General features: G+C 41.4%; 2 long non-coding RNA genes across 6 annotated transcripts in view; both read right to left on the bottom strand.

Moving 5' to 3' along the window:
- Positions 1 to 6011, bottom strand: part of LOC129527078 (uncharacterized) — a 60559-nt gene extending 54548 nt beyond the window's left edge. Inside the window, exon 1 of one of the 2 annotated variants that reach the window (XR_010131149.1) lies at positions 5820 to 6011. This is a non-coding gene — a long non-coding RNA (uncharacterized lncRNA). The remainder of the gene's footprint in view (positions 1 to 5819) is intronic. The other variant, XR_008671970.2, reaches the window with a different exon arrangement.
- A 3191-nt stretch (positions 6012 to 9202) lies between these two features.
- LOC115930822 (uncharacterized) lies at positions 9203 to 14208 on the bottom strand. 4 transcript variants are annotated; one of them, XR_008671973.1, is made up of 4 exons: positions 14067 to 14208; positions 12951 to 13117; positions 12398 to 12543; positions 9203 to 10193 (listed from the first exon to the last, which is right to left on the bottom strand). It is a non-coding gene; the product is annotated as an uncharacterized lncRNA (long non-coding RNA). The 4 variants fall into 4 exon arrangements; XR_008671974.1 differs by having other exon boundaries at positions 12981 to 13117; XR_010131152.1 differs by having other exon boundaries at positions 13047 to 13117.
- Between the last annotated feature and the right edge of the window lie 2087 nt (positions 14209 to 16295).

The raw sequence follows: 16295 nt of genomic DNA, 5'->3' as shown, positions 1-16295 counted from the left end.
TCCTTCCCCAAATGCTTGCCTACTTCCCTAGACACTCCATCTCTCTTTCAATCTGAAGAGGATTTGTACCTGAAGATGAACCTGTTTCTTGTGCTCTCTTCTGTTCTCAGGTCAGGATGTGAGCCCTGATTCTGCCCAGCCTTTTTGCCAGCCTCCCCGCCCTCAATCCACTGCAGAGCCCCTCTCATGGGCCATGCTGCTTCTACCTCATCTGTCCCTCTTCTTTTCTTCTGGACAGTTTTGTCCTTGCAGACCTAGGAAAAGTATTTTGTTCTCTAAAATTCGCTTACATTAATATGGCTCCCTTGATAAATATTTCCAATGTTATTGTCATATTTCATCATTTCTAGTCTATTTTATTTCAAATTTTATTACAATAGCTGTTAGCCTAGTGGTAGCCATGACATGCTTTTCATTGTTTGCATGAACTTGTGCTGCAACCTGCTGTCATTTCTTACAGGATCGCCTGCAGCAACACTTACAGAACAGGTGTGAACAGGAATGGTGCGAATTGCACAGAAAATGCTGCAGCCTCTTTTTTAAGAAATGTTTTATTGCCATCAGTCTTCCTGCCACACAGTGTGATTAAGATATCCAAGATTCTGCATTAAAGTCTGGTTTAGAACTATCATAAGCACAATTTCAAGATATCTATTGATTTACTTATGAATTAATTTCAAGATTGTTTATATTTTGATGTGACTAAAACTTATGCTTTTATAACTATGGAAGGGCTTTTAAAATAAATATTAAATTGACTCTTATGTGTTCATTAGTCATGCCTCTCAAAATGATATTTTATTCTGTCAAGGAAAGACAACATATAGGAGGGTACTCTCATAAGATTATAATTGACCTGAGAACTTCCTATCACCTAGAGATGTCAAAGCTGTCACAATGTCATAGCACAATTACTTTAGTTTTTAATAAATTAAGTGTAGCCTTAGTTTACGGTGTTTCTAAAGTCTGCAGTAGCATACAGTAATGTCCTAGGTCTTCACATTCACTCACCACTCACTCACTGACTCACCCAGAAGAACTTCCAGTCCTGTAAGCTCCAGGCATGGCAACTGCCCTATACAACTGAACAATATTTTTTGTTTTATACCATATTTTTATGTTTTCTATGTTTAGATAGGTTACATGTTTAAATACTTATCATTGTGTTACAATTGCTTATAGTATTCAGGACAGTCACATGCTTATAGGCTTATAGTTTGGGAGCAATAGTAAGTACCATGTAGCCTGGATGTGTAGTAGGCTATGCCTTCTAGGTTTGTGTAATGCTCTCCATGTTTGCACACAGATGAAATCGCCAAACAATGCATTTCTCAGAAGGTATTTCCATGATTAAGCAATGCATCACTGTACTTTGACAGAGATATTATCCTTTTATTTATTTATGTTTTTGAGATGGGGTCTCACTCTGTTGCCCAGGCTAGAGTGCAGTGGCACAATCTCAGCTCAGTGCAACCTCCACCTCCCAGGTTCAAGCAATTCTTGTGCCCTTTGCACTGCACAGCCACCCTGCAACAACCCCAAGGATGAAGGGCAGCCCATTAGAGATGAAGGAAATGGCTATAACAGGTTGAACCACCTCACCTCAACCCAATCCCTGCATTTCCTATGATTTGTTGTTATTTGTGGCTGGTAAACTTATTACATTTTATAATATATGGGCTTCCTCACTTGCTATGATTCAACTTAAAATTTTTAAATTAAATAAAAGCAATACACATTAATGGAAACTATACTTTGAGTGTCCAATCTTTCTGTTTTTCCGTTTCAGTACAGTATTCAATAAATTGCATGAGATATTCAACACTTTATGATAAAATAGGCTTTGTGTGGATGATCTTCCCAAACGTTAGGCTAATATAAGTGTTTTGAGCACACTTCAGGATGATAGGCTAGGCTGTGATTTTAAGTAAGTTAGGTATATTCAATGCATTTTAGACTGATGACATTTTTAACTTGTGATGGGTTCATCTGGAAGTAACCTCATCATAAATCAAAAGCATCTGTAATTTATATGGAGCTTTGTATTTATAAATGAACAACACAATTCTCATTAAAATAAGTAGAAACTGGTAAGTCTTATCTCCTCCATTTGTTTCCCACAAAACTTCCAGTTTCCTTTAAATTTGGGAATCATCTTGTCTCTTTTCTTCACTAAATAAATACCACAGTTTGTGTCAAGTTACTCTCCATATGCAAGAAAATTAAAGTTAATGGTGTCAGATCATAATACAATAAAAGAATGAAAGAGGTAATTTAAAAAATTTGATTATTCATTTATTTATTTTTATTAAGGTCTGCCCTTGACATTCTCTGTATGGAGGACTGAAATCCAGAGCCCCTGATTGCAGCATTGCTTGGCAAACAAATGTCCATCTGTCAGAGGCATGTGAACCAGAGCAACTCCATCTTGAATAGGGCTGGGTAAAATGAGGATGAGACCTACTGGGCTGCATTCCCAGATGGTTAAGGCATTTTAAGTCACATCAGGAGACTGGCACAAGATACAGGTCATAAAGATCTTGCTGATAAAACAGGCTGCAGTAAAGAGGCCGGCTAAAATCCACCAAAACCATGACGGTGACGAGAGTGACCTCTGGTTGTCCTCAGTGCTACATCCCTCCAGCACCATGACAGTTTACAAATGCCATGGCAACATCAGAAAGTTACTTTATATGGTCTAAAAAGGGGAGGCATGGATAATCCACCCTTGGTTTAGCATATAATCAATAAATAACCATAAAAATGGGAATCCAGCAGCCCACAGGGCTGCTCTGTCTATGGAGTAACCACTCTTTTTTTGCTTTACTTTCTTAGTAAGCTTGCTTTCACTTTACTCTGCAGACTGGCCCTGAATATCGGCAACCCTCTCTTGGGGTCTGGATCAGGACCCTTTTCCTGTAACACATCTATTAATTTGGAATAAAAATATCCATAAAGTATCAATGCTGTTAGTCTGTTGGTTTCTCACATCTTATACATCTTTAACAAATGCCCCCGGAATTGTTTTTATTCCATTAGACTGAGGATTTCATTACTTGTATGAAATTTGCTAGTGAGTCTCAGGGACTCATCCTGCAGGAATGCTTCCTTCACTAGAGAATGCGTTCCTCTAGTGGAATACAATCTTGTTGGCATTTGTACAATTTATAATACAGGCCCTAAATCAATCCTGGTCTACTTTCTTTTTTTTTTTTGGATTGAATGGTTGGGAATAATGCTCAAAATCCTAAGGGAGATTGAACACTCAAACAAAGGATTCTTAGCAAAGCAATTTTACTTCTGCGCAGAGGGGTGCTTCTCCTTGGCCAGTCACCATGAAAGCACACCAGAACAAAGGGGCACAAGAGTCTTTATTCCTGCCCCAAGTCCTGCCCCTGTACCCTTTCCCCATTGGCGGAGGTCAGGTCGCACAGTCTGAACTAATCCTGGTTGGCTAGACATTTGAACTTTCTTTAGATAAGGTGGGCACATAAGGGAGAGAGGGGAAAAGGGGAAGGGGTGTCTGCAATGAGCTAGAGAGCTAGTCTCCTTTCCAAATAAGGAAAGGAATGTGAGCTGGTACTGATAAGCCTGCTACTGTGGCATGTCCGGGCATGCAACAAAGGCAGAAAGAAAAAAGAGAAAAAGGAAAAGGGGGTGGGGGTGGGGGTTACTATGAATTAAAGAATAAACGATTGATCAGGCTATTTGAAGAGAAACCTCATCATACCCCACAGAGTCTTTCTCTGTCACCCAGGCTGGAGTGCAGTGGCTCGATGTTGACTCACTGCAACCTCAGCCTCCCAAGTTCAAGCAATTCTCCTGCCTCAGCCTCCCGAGTAGCTGGGATTACAGGTGCATATCAGCATGCCTGGCTATTTTTTGTATTTTTTTTTTTTTAAGTAGACAGGGTTTCACCACGTTGTCCAGGCTAGTATCAAACTCCTGGCCTTATGATCCACCCGCCTTAGCCTCCCAAAGTGCTGGGATTACAGGTGTGACCACTGTGCCAGGCTCCTGGTTTACTTTTTGGAGCCCTAAATTGTTTCTTCAGGAGGAAATCCATGTTCAATTCAGGTTGAGGAATTCCATTTTCACTACCCAAGACACTAAGCCATCAATTTGAAACCACCTTTGCAAAAAATCATAACTGAGAAAATTATTACAGTGAAAGAGATCTGACCTAACTGACTCCATCTTGCTTCTAACCTCCAAGCTGCCCTTGTTCATTCCCCGCGAACTTCAGGAGGAATTCGGTTTATAGTTTAGCTTTTAAATGAAGACAGTAACAGCCCTTTCCCAAAACAACTCCCCTCCATCATGACTTTGTAGGAATAACAAATCAGCTACAAGATTAGAAATTACGGTTTAGGATTCATCCAGCTGGAGACTGCAGGACTCTAAACCGCCTCAAACTGCTCCTGGGGATAACATCACTATTGTGAAACCTAAGCTCAGTCAGTGCTTGAGATATATTGCAGGCCCTGCTCCCGATGGATCAGCTGATACCACCCAGATCAATAAACTGACTCATCTGATCTTATGGCCCCAACCGGGGAACTGACTCAGCGCAAGAGGACAGCTTCCACTCCCTATGATTTCATCTCCAACATGACCAATCAGCACTCCTCACTTTCCGACCCCCTACCCACCAAATTATTCTTAGAAACCCCTGATCCCCCTACAGGGAGATTGATTTGAGTAATAATAAAACTATGGTCTCCTGCACAGCCGGCTCTGGGTGAATTCTTGCTTCTCTATTACAGTTCCCTTGTCTTGATAAATCGGCTCTGTCTAGACAGCTGGCAAGGTGAATCCCTTGGGTGGTTACAAATTCACATAAAAACTACCTCAGAGGAGTGTCAAAGGTTCAGCCTAAACAACAGACATCGACCCAGATGACCAATACAAAGGTGTTAAATTATTGACAGAGTAAAAAAAAAAAAAATTCCCAAATACTCACAAGCATGAAAACTTAAAAAATGCTAACTAATAACAGAAAATCAATAAGGACTGTAATTTCCTTATTACAAGATCAGATTATAAAACTATATGCTACCTGGATATGGATGGCAACATTTTCTGAATGATATTTTTGATTCACTGAAAACATTAAAAAAAACCCAAAATATTAATCATTCATCAAATAGTAAGAAAAAAAATATATCTATATCATTGGTTATCTGTGCAAACATCATGCCGACAATTACAAAAGCAAGTTGGGAAAAAAATCAAAGACTCCAGCCAATGTCTACAGTTTTGGGGTAAGGAGAAAAGCAAACAATATGACGACATTCCTATTTGCGCAGTGCAGTGACTGTCTCTACATTTAGAATGGGAGTCGCAATGTTCTGTCCACACAAATTAATTCTTTGTCTACCTTTTACAATTAGAACAAGCTAAACAATATAATGCAAATAATCACAGCCTTTATTAAAGCATGCAATTCTGAGCATATCTGATCTTGTGCCTCACATAAAATTTTGTTCCTCTCCTTTTCAACCAGAGATGTTTCATAGGAAATTTCTCGACAACACTAAAAACCGCGTGACATCTGCTTTTCCTAATAAAAGTAATATTTCCATTGCACTGGTAAAGAATGATGATGGAAAAGATGAAAATAACTGACAAGATATTTTGAAAAAATGATTATGAATGTATTTTTAAACACAAAAATGAAAGTTGTTAATACAGAATGCGAACATGCGAAGTTGGTTTTAGATGATGTTTATGTGAAATTATAAAAAAGAAAACTGCATACAAGTATTAAAGATATTTGGACCTTAAAACAAAAACACAAAAGCAAGAATGAATATTACCAGGAAAGCCTGAAGCTGTTAAGTGTTCTTGATCAGCAAGCAGAATGACTGGAGAGAAAAGCCTTTCTTATGCAAAAGAACTGCATTCCTCAAAGAGCTCCAGAGGGAAGACAGGGGGCAGCTGGCCTTGCCACTGCAGACCCCACAGAAGGCTCTGAGCTCAGCTGCAGTGGATGTGGCCCCGCCCTTGGTGGGCGTGGTCTGCAGCAGGAAGACCGCATTCATGGTACAACTGCGCTTGCGCAAGAAGGATGTCTGCAGGGGTTTCTGCCACCTCTGGTGGTTGCTGGGTGGGTAGAAAGTCCCAAAGGCTTCAGAAGGAGGGAATCCTAATGAGGAGTGTTGACATCTCATAAAATCCACCAAGAATGGACTAAGCAAATAAAGCAGGGAATGATGTTGTGGGGGTTGTCTAAGATTCACAAGAACATTAAAGACCTAAGTGTCATCAGTAATAGTGAGTTCTAAATTCTCTTTATTCAAGGGACAACTGAGAATATTGGTGTAGGTTCAAGGCATAGAGGTTTTCACTCTTTCTTCTTTATATAATAGCACACTTGGCTAAGAGAAGGCCCTAGAGAGAAAATTCTTGTGTTAAATGAAGTGTCTTACTAAAATAGTGTGATATTTTCACAGAGAAATAAACCAATGGAAAAAAAAAGGAGAGAGCAAATCAGACACAAGCATATATACACAAATGATTTATAAGATTAATTGGGGAAATGTGGATTTTTCGATAAATATTTCAAGAAATATATCCACAGGGAAAAATAAAATCTGATCTATAACCTCACATTACACATAAAATCACTCCTAGGTGGATCTTAGACCTAAATATTAAATCAATTTAACACAGGATTTACATCTAATTTGGGAACATGACTTCACAGGGTAGAATAACTTTTTTTTTTTTTTTTTTTTGAGACGGATTCTCGCTCTGTTGCCCAGGCTGGAGTGCAATGGTGCAATCTCAGCTCACTGCAACCTCCACCTCCTGAGTTCAAGCAATTCTCCTGCCTCAGCTTCCTGAGTAGCTGGGATTACAGGTGCCCGCCAGCACTCCTGGATAATTTTTTTGTATTTTTAGTAGAGACGGTATTTTGCCACATTGGCCAGGCTGGTCTCAAACTTCTGACCTCAGGTGATCTGCCTGCCTCAGCCTCCCAAAATGCTGGTATTACAGGCATGAGCCACCGCGCCTGGCCCTAGAGTAACATTTCTTAATCCGGTCCTAGAATGTATTTTCCATACAAAAAAAGATATTCTAAAACACTTGATGTAAGTAAAGCCTTCAAAGATAGACTCAGTCAAGTTTCATCCATTCCTTTCTTGTAGGGCTTTAGATCAAATTCACTAGGTGATTGGGAGTAAAACTAGTGCCAACCTCTTGAGATGCTGTGAGGATGAAATGAACTAATAATCCATAAAACCTGTAGATTAATATCATCTACACAAATGAATGTAGTATTTGCTGATACTGACATAAATAGTAATTGCAAAATAAATTATTCACATCAATTATAGGTTGCATCATTACTTTACATTTCACAATGGAGAATAAAACCACTGACAAATCAGATAATTATGTATTTGGCTGTAAAATAAGATTTTAAAAAGTGTACCCTGAAAGGCACAATGTAAACATCCATGAACAAATCTTCTAGAGGCCTCTTGAGCAGCACTAGAATTTTTTTTTTTTTTTTTTTTTTGAGACGGAGTCTCGCTCTGTCACCCAGGCTGGAGTGCAGTGGCACAATCTCGGCTCGCTGCAACCTCTGCTTCCCAAGTTCAAGTGATTCTCCTGGCTCAGCCTCCCGAGTATGGTGATGGGACTACAGGTGCCCATTACCACACCCAGCTAAATTTGTGTTTTTAGTAGAGATGGGGTTTCACCATGTTGCCCAAAGGTCTTGAACTCCTGAGCTCAAGCATTCCACCCACCTCAACCTCAAGTGCTGGGATTACAGGTGTGAGCCACAGCTCCTGGACAACTGGGCTAGAATTAATAGTCGCTGTGTTAAAGAGAAACCTCAAGAATGAACTAGAAATAACAAAAATACAACAAATGTGGAGAGGTGATGTATATGCTATGTTTCAATAAATCTATTGAGAAGGAAGATAGAAATGGCAAATAGTCACTTTGCTACTTCTTCATTGGATGGGTAGCTTTCTTCAGAGTTAAAGTTGTACATTGAGAATTTCTGTTCTAAGAAATATGAGCAATGAACCCAAAAAGTTGTATTCCAAACCTAATATTTTAATTCACAACAGTTCTCTATCTAATTCGTTCTCCATTTGTCTTTCTTATCATATAGATGGTGATCTACATGATCACATATAAAGGTGGCCCTTTATGGCCAATTTTTGCCGAAATAAATGCATTATTGTTTTTAAAAATGGTTTTGTTATGTTCTTGCCATGGTTTGAATTTTTATCCCCTACAAAACTGATGTGGGAACTAATTGCCACTGTAGCAGTATTAAGAGGTGGGGCTGTTAAAAGGTAATTAGGCCGTGAGTGCTTTAGCCCCATAAATGGATTCATGCCATTATACTAGGAGTGTGTATACGAAAATGATACAGGAGCCAATTAAAAGACCTTCCAATGGCCAAGAGTAGAAAATTTCGAACAACAAAATAAACTAGTAAAATGTAAGTGTAAAATAAATATCCATGTTTGCATATTGATATAAATAAATGAGTGAAAAAATATATAAAACAAATGGAGGAAAACTGACACATTTCACATGTTGAAGGATTCCAAATTATTTTTGCAGATACTCTTCCCATAAGGAGGTGAAAAATGACTTCCCACTTCTTACTAAGCCTAATGACTTCTTTTCAAAAGTACAACACAGAAAGTGTAACAAATAGCAATTTAACAGTGGAAGAATCTGATAAGAAGTAATTCAAATAGGTAATCAAATTAAGGTCAACATGATACGACATGCTATTAGTATGTAACATTGGTATGATGTGATAAGAATGGCAATTTCCCTGTGTAGTTCTCCTTTTGAAAACCTATGGCTGGGCACGATGGCTCACATCTGTAATCCCAGCACTTTGGGAGGCCGAGGTGGGCAGATCACGAGGTCAGGAGATTGAGACCATCCTGGCTAACACAGTGAAACCCCATCTCCACTAAAAATACGAAAAATTAGCTGGGCGTGGTGGCGGGCGCCTGTAGTCCCAGCTACTCGGGAGACTGAGGCAGGAGAATGGCGTGAACCTGGGAGGCGGAACTTGCAGCGAGCCGAGATCACGCCACTGCACTCCAGCCTGGGTGACAGAACAAGAGTCATCTCAAAAAAAAAAAAAAAAAAAAATCAGACAACTTCCTAATGAAGTATGTCAATGTCATGAAAGACCAGGAAAGTTGAAGGAAGTGTCAACAGCTTATGAAGCATGAAGAGGAATGACATCTAAATGTGATGTGTCATCCTGGATGGGATTCCAGAATCAAAAAATGGACATTAAGTGAAATTAAGGACATGTGAATAAAGCATGGATAGCAGTGAATGATAATGTTTAACACTGGTTCTTAATTGTAACAAGCGTAGCACACTAATGTTAAGATTTATAATAAGGAAAACTGTGTGTGGTATATGTAAACTCTTTATATTACCAATTTGTTCTGTGAGTCTAACACTATTCTAAACAGAACAAGTTTTCTAAAAGCACTGTCAAGCTTAACAGACCATTAGCAATATATTTGGAACTCCCTATTTGTCATTACCTGATTTTTAAAAATTATTTTTCTCTGTTATTTTTTCTTTTCTCTCTTTTTTGTTGGGATATGGTCTCACTCTCTTGCCCAGGTTGGAGCGCTATGGCACAATCACAGCTCAGTGAACCTTGACCTCCCACGCTCAGGCCACCCTCCCAATCCTCCCACCTCAGCCTCCCGAGTAGCTGAGACTGCAGACATATGCTGCAACATCTAGCTAATTTTTTGCATTTTTTTGTAGAAACAGCGTTTTGCCATGTTGCCCAGATTGGTCTTGAATTGCTGAATTGCTGGATTCAATTAATGTGCCCACCTTCACCTCCCAAAGTGTTGGGATTACAGGCATAAGCCACTGCGTCCAGCCCTGTGTTAATACTTCTAACTAATATGTTATTCTGTTTTTCTTGTTTTCTAATTTGGAAAAATATGTTTAATTTACACATTGTTTCTAGTCTAATTATGAGAAACCATCAGACAAATACACATTGCGGGACATTCCACAAGATATCTGACTGGTATTTTCACAAGGGTCAAAGTCATGAAATATAAGTGGTGACTGAGAAACTTTTGCAGAACGAAGAAGACCTGATTTGGCAGGTAGACCCTATGATGATGCCCAATGATCGCCTAAGTTTCCATCTTAGGAACCTAGAAAAAGAAGAGCAAATTAAATTTCAAGTAAGCAGAAGAAAAGACATAATATTGTAAAGACAGGATACACGAAACAAAACACAAAAGAACTGGATTTTTCAAATGTGTGTTGATAGATTTATAGTTTGCTGAACACTGGAGTATCCAACATTAACAGGGAAAACACAACACCCCAAGCATACACCTTACTTAAGAACATGTAGTTGTGACATCCATGAAATGAGGAGACACTAATCTTCATAAATGATCAACGAAGAAAAACTAAAGTGTGATAATTTCATTTGTTTACCAAGCTGACAACATTTTACTATGACTAATCCACCATTAAGTAATTTATGTAAGTAACTTTTTCTATGATATAATGTAAAAGTCATATGTGATAGAATAAAGTCACAATACATGTCATCATCTGAGATGCACAAAATAACCGAGGGGAAAGGAACCTGCATTCAGGGTGGGATGGGGCGAGTCTGAGTGATGGAGAAAGGGACATGAAAAGGAGCATCCAAGTTCCCTTAGTTGGCCCGTACTGGATCTGGAGGGTCCTCTCTGTTCCTCTTCACTCTCCCTTCTTCCTAGAACCAATTCCTCATAATGCACAGGGACCTCCTCAGACACAGAGGCTATCCTCACTCTTCTTGACCTGGAGGTACTGTTGCAAGGAACGAGACTGATATTTGAACTACCAGCACAACAAATGCATTCCTTAGTGGGGGGCCGGCCCTGTGTCACTTCCTGACCTGCCCGCTCTCCCCTGCACAGCCTCTCCATGGTCTGCCCTTCCCACTCCTGCCCTCCTTACATGTTGCTAATCCCAGCAGTCCTTCTAATCCACTGTCCCTTTCTCATGCCCTGGCCTGTGCCACAGACACATTTTTTCCTCTTCTCTTTCTCCTGTTTGCCAGATTCACTGCTCTGCACTCTCCAGAATCTCCTCCAATGTTCCTCCTCCTAGAGGCCTTCCCTGTCCATTCCATTTCAGGTCTGATGCCTGTGCTCTCAGCTCCCAAAAGCTGCTCTAACTCCTACATTTGAGATTTGGGTTACAGTCTTTGAATCACTACTAGACTGAAATATCAGAGGTTATTTTGTCCATGTTACTCACCTATGAGCCCCAAACATGCACTGGGCAAAATCCAAAACAGAATATTTTCCTTTATTTTAAATTTCACAAATTATTTAATGAATCTCTAAAACTTTCCCCCCACCAGCCTGGGCAACAAAGTGAGACACGTCTTTACAAAAAAATAAAATAGGCAGGGCTTGGTGGCATATGCCTGTGGTCCCAGCTACATGGGAGGCTGAGGTAGGATAACTGCTAGGGCCCAGGAGGTAGAGGCTGCAGTGAACGGTGTATATGCCACTGCACTCCAGCCTGGGCAACAAAATAAGACCCTGTTTCAAAAAAAGAAAACAAAAAAATAAAAACTCCTCACAGATATGGTTTCCTAATAAACTTAAATTTTCTTTCAAAGTGAAGAATGTGTGAATCTGAAGATGAACATGGTTCTTTTGCTCCCTTTTGCTTTTAGGACAGGAGTGAGCCCTGACTTCCCCCTCAGCCTCTTCTCCAGCCTCCCTATTCTCAATCCACCATGAAGATGAACACATAGACCAGGCTCCTTCTACCTCATCTGTACTTTTTTTCTGGACAGTTTTGCTCCCTTGATGAAGGAAGATGTTCTTGTTTCATAGATTCAGCTCCATTAATACAGCTCCCTTAGGCCGGGTGCAGTGGCTCACGCCTGTAATTCCAGTATATTGGGAGGCCAAGGCGGGTGGATCACGTGAGGTCAAGAGTTTGACACCAGCCTGGCCAACATGGTGAAACCCCGTCTCTACTAAAAATACAAAAATTAGCTGGGTGTGGTGGCAGCCGCCTGTAATCCCAGCTACTCAGGAGGCTGAGGCAGGAGAAATGCTTGAACCTGGGTCAGGGAGGTTGCAGAGAGCCGAGATCGTGCCACTGCACTCCAGCCTGGACAACAAAGAGAGACTCCGTCTCAGAAAAAAAAAAAAATATTGGAGCTCCCTTGATAATTCCGTATCATTATTAGTTATCATATTTGAATAATTTTAAAAAATTATTTTGTCAAGTGTTGTTACAATCACTATTAGCCTGTTGGCAGCCATGACATGGCTTTCATTGTTTGCACTTGTTTTGCAACCTTCTGCTGTTTCCTTCTGGTAACATCACTTACATCAAAACATGCAGAATGGTGTCAGCAAGAAAGGTGGAAATCACACAGGCAGTGGTCCAGCCTTGTTTTCTAAGAAATGCTTCATTACCATCTCTGTTCATGCCACAGAGGGTGGTGTGAAGACATCGATGACTCTGAATCAAAATCTAATTTGGAAAAATCAGAATTTTAATTTCAAGATATTTGCAAATTCACTTATGAATTACGTTCATTATTGCCTTCATTTTCATAACAAGTAAATCTTATGCCTTTATAATTTTACAAGGATTTTTTCAATAAGTATAAAATAAGGCAATTATGCGTATAGTCGTTTGACAGAGATCTATTTGCATTTAGATCAATCTTAAATCTTTGATTCACTAACTTTCAGTGGATGGCCCTCATCCAGACTCCCACAGGTACTGTGCATAGGTGAATTCTGACCTGTTCTGAGAGGCCCCAACTAAATCTGGGTCCTAGTAACAGAGCAGCTAGCAGCCCTCCAATAATGGGAAATGAAGGGGAGGTGGACATAGTTGTTCACAGCGTGTCTCTTTCAGGTTACTTCTTTTACCTAGCTCACGCTCTAACACCTGTGTCTGACCTGGGACCAGGTGTCCATCTCACAGGAAACATATACTGGCAGATGTCTTTCTGGCTGTTGTCTGACCTGTGTCCCGTTTATTCCTGTGTGATCACCACTGTGGCACTGGAAACCAGATCCTGTATTCTCCCAGTGTCCTAGGGAAAACTAAGCCTTTAGTAGACCTTTCTTCTTCAAATGGAAGGCACACATTTAATCTGATTAGTAAAATAATTTTGTAATTGTATGATCAGTTGTAAAGTGATGGATGAGGTGATGGAATAAGGGAAGTAAGGATACACAGAAAAGCATGACCTAGCCACTGTTTTAAAACATAGTAGAGGCCGGGTGCGGTGGCTCACGCCTGTAATCCCAGCACTTTGGGAGGCTGAGGCGGGTGGATCACGAAGTCAGGAGATCAAGACCATCCTGGACAGCATGGTGAAACCCCATCTCTACTAAAAATACAAAAATTAGCTGGGCGTGGTGGCATGTGCCTGTAATCCCAGCTACCCGGGAGGTTGAGGCAGAATTGCTTGAACCAGGGAGTCGGGGGCAGAACTGCCTGAACCAGGGAGTCGGGGGTTGCAGTGAGCCGAGACGACACCACTGCACTCCAGCCTGGTGACAGAGCGAGACTCCGTCTCAAAATAAAATAAAATAAAAATTAAAAAAAAAAAAAACACGTAGCAGCGAAACTTCTTTCAACCTTGTACATTTTTTCTTAAAACACGGTATTTTATAATGAAAATAGACTGTGGGGAAAGTTTGACCTTGAAGCCCCTACAACAACTCTCAGATTAAAGGTATGTTGGTGGAAAAGTTAAAAATAGAGAATCTTAAGGCCAATACACAAATGATTAAAGTAGTATCCGATATTTACAAAACGATAATCAGTTCAGTAAATTGAAAAATATTTCAAATTTTCAGACAAATGCAAAAAAAGACATTGAAGTTATTAATACTGAAAAAGAATATAAAAGCATGGTTCTTGCAATGTTTATGTAACTATAAAAAGAGGTTGTAAAGAAACACCACAGTTTTTGGGAAAGAGAAACCTTAGGTTAAAACAAAGTTAATACAAGAACCAAGACAATGATACGAAACCTAGAGAGGAAAATTTCTACGGGAAAACGCAGGTTAAAGTTTCCGCGGTATAAGCGGCTGATAAGACACTCCCAGCGGGCGCCATAAGCGGAAGAGATCCGCTTGAAGCGCGGAAACGGAAATAGCAGGGGGAAACGGCAACACCGAATCCTCCCGTCCCGCGCAGGCGCAAATAGGATCTGCCCCGCCGCCCCCGCCGCCCCCGCCGCCGCCCCCGCCGCCCCCGCCGCCGCCCCCGCCGCCGCCCCCGCCGCCGCCCCCGCCGCCCCCGCCGCCGCCCCCGCCGCCCCCGCCGCCGCCCCCCCCTCGCCGCCGCCCCCTCGCCGCCGCCCTCCCCCTCGCCGCCGCCCTCCCCCTCGCCGCCGCCCTCCCCCTCGCCGCCGCCCTCCCCCTCGCCGCCGCCCTCCCCCTCGCCGCCGCCGCCCTCCCCCTCGCCGCCGCCGCCCTCCCCCTCCGTCCTGTGACCTTCCCACAGCGCACCACGAGCTGGTTGGCCGCGCCGGACTGTGGCGCATTTCCTGTGGGCCGCCCTGTGAGGTTGGAGGACCTAGGCTGTGAGGCACCGCTCAGAATCGCGGGTGACCAGGAGTCCCGGCCCCGCCACGGAGACATGAGCGAATGCACCTGACTTCTCTATCAGAGTGGAAAACGTTTTATGTAATAATAACCCATCAAGGCTTTAGTCTAAGAAATTACTCTAATCTTCTGAACTATAATGCTCCTGGAGAGTGATGTGTAGGGAAACACAAACAACTTAGGGTTTAATGTGACACTGCAACACTGCAAAGTCAGCTGAAGTCGTTTTACAGTTACATCCGAAGTATGATTGCGCTCAGGGTATCACACTCCTATACATCCGTATTTGTAAATCAATTAGCATAATGGGATTCACTTTGACATTTAACCCTTGCGTTAAATGACAGGAAAAGTGGGCATGGGCCAGGAGTCGCTGAGTGTTTACTGGGAATGGTTATGGATTGCATTTCACCACTGACCCCTGCAGCAATATTATTTTATTATTTTGAGGGAGAGTCTCACTCTATCACCCAGGCTGGAGTGCAGTGGCGCGATCTCGGCTCACTACAACCTCCATCTCCTAGGTTCAAGCAATTCTCCTGCCTCAGCCTCCCGAGTAGTTCGGATTACAGGCACCCGCCACCATGCCCACTAATTTTTGTATTTTTAGTAGAGACGGGGTTTCACCGTGTTACCCAGGCTGGTCTTGAACTCCTGGCCTCAAGTGATCCGCCCGCCTCGGCCTCCCAAAGTGCTGGGATTACAGGCATGAGCCACAGTGCCCGGCCAATATTTTAGTTTTTAAATAAATATAAGAAAAATCCTGTTCAAATTAAGTTTCCGGTTCCTGAGCCTCACCTTTTTTTTCCCGCCTCTTGTTATTAAGTTTGCCATGGGCCTCCCTTTCTGTTGATGCTAGGTGGCGCTGTGAGCACAGTAGTCTCATTCCTCAAACCACAGTGTAGCAAGTATTTTGAAATACTGGTAAGGTGAAATTAAGGCATGAAAGTAACCTATGCTTGGTGCCGAAATGTCGTTTTCTAGGTAGAGGATTTCTTTTCTGACTTTGTATCTTTCGCAGGAAGGTATGACTCAATCAAGAGGAGCTTCTACCCTGAAAATACTAAAATTTTTTGTGAACACTTTTCCCAGAGTTTATGTTGCCTCTCATTTTCCTCACTTTTAACTTTTTCTTTGCCTGTACAGGGTCTGAGCCTCAACCCCGCACATTTTTTTTTCTTTCAAATTCACAAGACTCCCAAATTCCCATTTTAACAATTACAACAGCTGTATTCTTGAGTCGACCCCATAGTAGCTGAATAGAACCTTAGAAAACTATAAAAATCCTAACTTATTGACAGAACAAAATTTCTTAAAAATCTAGCCCTGACATAGATTTCTAACTTCCTTCAGTGTACTGAAATTGTTACTCTCCCTGTGATGTCTCAAAAATGTTGACTTGTAGACACACCCTGGTCTCTACCTGAATACTAATCCTTCTTTTGTCTTGTCTAATTCTAATTTGCATGGTTTTCAGCTACTTTATTCAATCATAAATTACTTCCTGCAGGATTCCTTCTATGACTATTTAAATTTGGTTTGTATGCCCATGCATTTTGTGGATTTCCACAGAATAATGCACATTCCCTACTACAACCCCTCTGATTTGCATTGCCTATTTGTTCATATCTCTGCTTGACAGATGCCTCAAAT

This window comes from Gorilla gorilla, chromosome 16 (assembly GCF_029281585.2).
Source record: "Gorilla gorilla gorilla isolate KB3781 chromosome 16, NHGRI_mGorGor1-v2.1_pri, whole genome shotgun sequence".
NCBI classification, from domain to species: Eukaryota; Metazoa; Chordata; class Mammalia; order Primates; family Hominidae; genus Gorilla; species Gorilla gorilla.
The sequence above is the reverse complement of the archived record's forward strand: the minus strand, read 5'-3'. Positions and strand labels throughout refer to the sequence as shown.